The sequence below is a fragment of the Pseudochaenichthys georgianus genome, chromosome 6 (genome assembly GCF_902827115.2).
Source record: "Pseudochaenichthys georgianus chromosome 6, fPseGeo1.2, whole genome shotgun sequence".
NCBI lineage: Eukaryota > Metazoa > Chordata > Actinopteri > Perciformes > Channichthyidae > Pseudochaenichthys > Pseudochaenichthys georgianus.
The window spans coordinates 26942273-26949353 of NC_047508.1; positions in this window are offsets into that span (position 1 = coordinate 26942273).

Below are 7081 nucleotides of genomic sequence, written 5' to 3' on the forward strand. Positions count from 1 at the left end.
ACCATTTTAAATTGGACGACGTTAAAAAGAAGGCAGTGTGCCAAATATGTGATAAGAAACTGGCCTACCACGGTGGCACAACAACTCTGAAAAGTCACCTGGATGCTGTAGCCTAGCTTAGCTTAGCTGTTGTGAAGTTGCCATGATGAAGCTGCTTTATCCGCCGTTTAAACAGTAACGTTAAACATGATAAAAACGTGCACTTACTTTGCTTGGAAAATAGTTGCAAGCAAGCAACCGAATTGTTTTTTTATATTAGTTTTTTAATTTTATCAGCATAGTGAAAATAATAGGAGTAATGTGGGAACATCTGGGGCTAAGGCAATTATTGGCATAAAGTTGAGTAGCTCAGCCTAATAATACATTGTGGCCATAGGTGCATCCCCACGCATCCCAGCCATCAACATCCTCAACAATACAGCAGACCCTACAGTTAAAAAAAACGATAACGGAGAAAAGAAAGATAGAGATAACAGATGCCATAGTACATTTCATCGCTATGGATATGAGATCCATTTACATAGTCGAAGGCGAAGGCTTCAGAAAATTAATGAAGAAGATGGAGCCCGGCTACACTGTCCCCAAACGCTCCAGTATTTTAGATGCCATGTCTCTGAAGTACAGTGATCACCGAGACCAAATTGTAACTCAGATTGAAAACTCAACTGCCGTAGGTTTTACAACGGACATTTGGACCACCTCGGTGCGTATGGAGGCGTATATGGCTGTCACCTGTCATTTCATAACTCGCGAGTGGAAACTCTGTAACTTTGTTTTGGAAACCAAAGTAATGGAAGTAAACCATACGGGAGTAAATATTGCAGAACAGCTTGGAGAAGTGGCGGACGCCTTTGCCATTCCGAATTATAAGCGAGTAGCCGTTGTCCACGACAATGCCAGCAACATGAAGCTGGCAGCTGAAATATGTGTTTTGTATCTTTGTTTGACTGTTCAGGTTGTAAAATGTTATAGACGGAATGTGGAACCAGATTTGGTCCCCGGGTGCTGCGCTGGGTTAAATGCAGAGGACACATTTAGTTTTAATGTTTGCGAGTACTGATACAATAAATACATATAAATCGTAATAGTATGCTCTATCTGCGCTTCTGCTTAACAGCGTGTTGTCAGGTGTCTCGGATTCGGAGCGTGTTATGAAACCTTTTGGGAAAAAAAAAAAAATGTATTAAAAAAAAATACAAATCTCTCCGCACCGAATATTCGAATATTCGCTGCTGATTACTACCGAATATCCGGAGCCCGAAAAATGGTATTCGGGACAGCCCTAGTGGCTAGAAGATCTAAGAAGACTCAGCACTTTCAGTGTGCCGAGATTTTTTTAAACCCAAAGGATTTGGACAGCTCACAAGTGCCCAACTACATAATTTCTCTGACGCCAGTGAGAACGGCTATGGCACAGTTTCATACTTGAGGCTGCAGAGTGATGATGAGAAGATCCATGTTCGTTCTAGGAAAGGCACGAGTTGCTCCTCTAAAGAATGTGACAATCCCAAGGATGGAACTAACAGCTGCTGTGCTGGCAGCAAGGGTTGACAGACTCCTGAAAGCAGAGTTGCAACTCGAGCTGGAAAACTCATTCTTCTGGACAGACAGCACAACAGTGTTAAAGTATATCAGGAACGAAACAAAGCGCTTTCACACCTTTGTTGCCAATAGGGTCTCTGCTATAAGAGAAGCCACAGACATCTCACAATGGAGGTACGTTGGCACAAAACGGAACCCAGCTGATGAGGCCTCTCGTGGGGTGAAAGTTGAACACCTTCTCACTTGCAGCAGATGGATCCATGGCCCAGAGTTTCTTTCCAAGAGTGAAGAGGAATGGCCTCTTAACATCTTGGATTCAACTTCCATCAGCAGTGATGACCCAGAGGTTAGAGGAGAAGTTTCAGTTAATACTGTCATCATTAATGATGCACCAAATGCAACAAATAACATCTCTGATGAAGACCCACAGAATGCAGTAAATCAACTGATAACCCACTTCTCCTCGTGGAAAAGGCTTAAGATCTCAGTTGTGTGGTTTCTCCAGCTGAGAAAGACGTTGCAGTTGTTGAGTCAAAAGAGAAAAGAAATGCAAGCTTCTCTGTCCAGCAGTGGACTTGACCCAACTCAACAAAAGAACAAAGAGGAAGAGGACATGAAAAGATTCAGAGCCACAATGGGTGGTCACATCTTATTCAATTCAATTTAATTCAAAACCTTTATTTATCCAGGTAAAATCCCATTGAGATCAATGATCTCTTTTTCAAGGGAGACCTGCAGCAGTAGGTTCCACAAGAAGACATAAAAACATAAACAACAGAACAACAAAAGGACATCATACAGCAAAATGTACAAGGATTACAATTTACATATTTAACCACATGTACAGGTACCAACAGCATCTGATTTTGTAGCATCCAACCGAGCTTTAAAAACATGTAGTGGTACTAGCTTGGTAATTTTCCATTCTTTTTGTTAGTGGAGCTGCACATCTAAAAGCTTTCTTCCCTAAGACAGTCCTAGCACTTGGCACATTTAATAAAACCACAGCATGCGATCTCAGGCAATAAGTACTTTAAATTCGCAGAGAGATCAGGGAGCAGATATAAGATGGTAGTTTATCCAACATGGCTTTGTAAATGAATAAGTACCAGTGACTGAGCCTCCGTACAGTAAGTGATGGCAAAACCGCCTTGGTATACAGGGTACAGTGATGCGTAAGTGCTTTACAATTTGTCAAAAATCTCAGTGCACTGTGATACGCAGCATCTAACTTGCTCAGGTAATTGGCAGGTGCATTCATATATAACAAATCACCATAGTCCAGCACAGGTAAAAAGGTCACAGTGACTAGCCTTTTCCTGGCCTCAAGCGAGAAACGGGACTTATTTCTGTAAAAGAAACCTAGCCTAACCCTCAGCTTTTTAAGCAGGTTATTTACATGAAATTTAAAAGTGAGACAATCATCAAGCCAGATACCCAAGTATTTGTAACAGGTAACCACTTCAAGTTGTATTCCTTGCGTAGTTACAATATCCAAAGCAGTCTCCGGTGTATTTTTAGCTTTAGAAAAGAGCATTACCTTGGTTTTATCCACATTTAAAAGAAGCTTAAGCTCAGAGAGCTGAGCCTGAATAATGTTAAAAACAGCCTGTAATTTAACAACAGCCTCGTTAATCGAGGGACCTGCACAGTACATAACGGTATCGTCCGCATAAAAATGTAATGTTGCTCCTTCGATATTTTCACCTAAACTATTAATATAGATAGAGAATAATAGCGGACCTAAAACTGAACCTTGTGGTACACCATTAGTGATGTTTAACCACTCAGAAGACAGCCCATCAAACTGAACACATTGGGACCTTTCAAAGAGGTAGTTCACAAACTACTATTTCCTGAAGATATTGACGCGGCAGAAAGTGTCATCATTCAGTACTGCCAAATGGACAAGTTTAGTGATGAAATCACTGCTTTGAAAAAGGGAACATCTGCAGTGAAGAAAAGCAGTTACATTTATAAACTTGATCCGGTGCTGAAACAAGCGATCTTGAGAGTGGGAGGTAGGCTTAGCAAAGGAGCAATGCCTGAAGACACAAACCATCCAGTCATTCTTGCTAAGGACCAACACATCGCCACATTCATGAACAGTTAGGACACTGTGGAAGAAATCACCTACTTTCCAGACTTCGTCGACAATACTGGATCACCAGAGCAAATGCTGCTGCTAGAAAGATCCTCTCTTCCTGTGTTGTCTGCAGACGATATAGGGGAAAGCTGGGTGAACAAAAGATGGCAGATTTGCCAAAAGAAAGACTGCAATCTGATCTTCCACCATTCACAAATGTGGGCATTGACTATTTTGGGCTGTTTGAAGTGAAGAGAGGCCGCAGCCTCATCAAACGCTATGGAGTTATCTTCACCTGCATGGCCAGTCGGGCAGTCCATCTGGAAATGGCCTATTCATTGGACACCAGTTCTTGCATAAATGCAATACGCAGATTCATTTCCAGGCGAGGCCAAGTATCACACATCAAATCAGACAACGGAACCAACTTTGTTGGAGCAGAACATGAGCTGAGCAGTGGCATTTTCTCCTGGAGGCCAAGGGAAGCCAGGCTTCCCCTGTTTTTTCGGATTGTAGTTATAATTTTAATAAATAAATAAAAATACTTTGTTTAGTTTCGGAAATTCTTTGTTGTGTGTTGCTGCCGGCCGTCTCTCCCCCATTCTCATTGAGTATTTTACAAAGAGTGAAACAGCGCCCCTCTAGATGTTATGGTGAAACAGTAGATTGCACTCTCTGTTGCGAGAGGAGGCTAGCCGAAATTGGCTTCCCTTGGTGAAAAAAAATGGAGGGACTGACCAATCAGATGAGGCTCACGTCATGCCTCTGCATCTGTATGATACAAATGTGTGTACAAAATACCGGGTGCTGTAATCACTCATCTGGTTACGTTATTACATTGACCACCACACCCCCGACCCAAACGAAAAAACGTATTATTGGCCTCCCCTAATTTTTTTCCCACGCCACGCTACTGGAGCTGAGAGAAGCTCCATCTCATTTGAACCATCAGAAAATTCAAAACTCACTGCTTCATTCTGGAGTGAAATGGAGTTTCAACACTCCAGCCGCATCCCATCATGGAGGAGTATGGGAGTCATTCGCATGGTCAGGAAAGTGCTGAACTCTATTCTTCATCAGCAACATTTGGATGATGAAGGACTACAAACACTCCTGTGCGAAGTGGAAGCCATATTGAATGACCGTCCCATTACAAAAACCTCAGAGGATCCAAATGATCTCGAACCCCTGACTCCAAATCACATTCTCTTGTTAAAAGGCAAACCTTCTCTACCACCCGGGCTTTTTGACAAAAATGACTCCTACTCCAAACGACGATGGAGGCAAGTTCAATTCCTTGCCAATCTCTTTTGGCACAGATGGATTCAGGAGTATGTACCACTGTTGCAAGAGAGACAACGGTGGCCAAAGGACAAGAGGAACTTTGTCACAGGAGACATTGTCGTCGTAGCGGACTCTAATGCCCCTCGCGGATCCTGGCTGTTGGGCAAGGTACTGCAGACCTTTCCCGACAGACAAGGACTTGTGCGGTCGGTTAAATTCCAGACGAAGTACAATATCCTGGAGCGACCAATCACGAAGATCTGTCTTCTATTGGAAGCTGAATAAAGACTGAAACCCAACTTCTATTATTGGGGTTACCAACCCTATTGGATTATTACATGAACAATGAACATTATGGATTGAGAATACTGATATGGACTATTCTATTTGGCTGCAATGTTTTGTATGTTGTTGAATTGTTATGTTATTATACAGTAACAATTAGGAGCCGGTGTGTTTCAGCCAATTTGATGTATTTTAATATTTGTATATGAAGGTGCTGTGATACTACTGAATTGACCTGGGCATAGGCGGGGACTCAGCCAATTTCAGGGTACAACCTACTATTTGGGGAGGACACAGGTGCACAGCATTAGGGATTGGGAATCACCAGAGGGAAGCCACACAGTTTTTCAACCGTGCGTGTTTTCGCTTATTTTCTGTTTTGTTTTGAGTTAATTTCGGTTTATTTCTTTATCACAGTTAGTCGTTTAGTTATCAGTTAAACACCCGGCTCTTGTTTTGTCGTCATCATCCTGCAATCCAAATAAACATCTTAAATGCACTCAAAGAGAAGACCTGATTTGCTGTCAACACCACGCGTCTGGAAAAGCTTCACACCATATCCCTCACTGGAAAATATTTGTTGTTCGGTTGCCTTTACAGTATTGTTAGATCTCAGTGCTGCGTTTGACACTGTTGACCACAACATATTACTAGACCGACTGGAAAACTGGGTGGGACTTTCGGAAACGGTTCTAAATTGGTTTGAATCCTACTTAAAGGACAGAAACAACATTGTTTCTATAGGTAAATACACATCTGAGTTGACAAATATGACATGTGGGGTACCTCAAGGCTCCATCTTGGGGCCTCTTCTCTTTAACGTCTACATGCTACCACTGGCTCAGATAATGAAGAACAACAAAATAAGTTACCATAGCTATGCAGATGACACACACATTTACGTAACAATTTCACCAGGAGACTATGCTCCAATTCAAACACTGAGTAAGTGCATTGAACAAATCAATGACTGGATGTGTCAGAACTTTCTCCAATTAAACAAAGATAAAACTGAGGTAATGTTTTTTGGAGCCAAGGCAGAACGTATAAAAGTTAGCGCTGAGCTTCAGTCTGCAATGTTCAAAACAGATAAAGCCAGAAATCTAGTTGTAGTCATGGACTCTGACCTGAGTTTCAACAGTCACATTAAAACAGTTACTAAATCAGCTTACTATCACCTAAAGAACATATCTAGGATTAAAAGACTAATGTCACAGCAGGATTTGGAAAAACTTGTCCATGCTTTTATCTTCAGTAGACTGGACTACTGTAATGGTGTCTTTGCAGGTCTCACTAAAAAATCTATTAGAAAGCTTCAGCTGATTCAGAACGCTGCTGCTCGAGTCCTCACTAACACTAAGAAAGTGGATCACATCACTCCAGTTCTGAAGTCTTTACACTGGCTTCCTGTGTGTCAAAGAATATATTTCAAAAATACTGCTGCTGGTTTATAAAGCACTGAATGGTTTAGGCCCAAAATACATTTCTGACCTCCTGCTAAATTATGAACCATCCAGAACTCTCAGGTCTTCAGGGACTGGTCAGATTTCTGTCCCCAGAGTCAGAACTAAACATGGTAAAGCAGCGTTTAGTTATTAGGCTCCAAATATCTGGAACAAACTCCCAGAAACCTGCAGGTCTGCTGCAACTCTTACTACTTTTAAATCCAGGCTGAAGACTTTTCTTTTTGTCGCTGCTTTTAATTGAACTATTCATATCTTAGACTGCACTGTAAGTTTTATCCATGTATATTTTCTTTTAATGTTTATTTTATTAGCTTTTCTTTTTAATGACTGCTTTTAAATGCCCTTTTCTTAATGTCTTTCATTTTTTGTAAAGCACTTTGAATTGCCTTGTGTTGAAAAGTGCTATATAAATAAAATT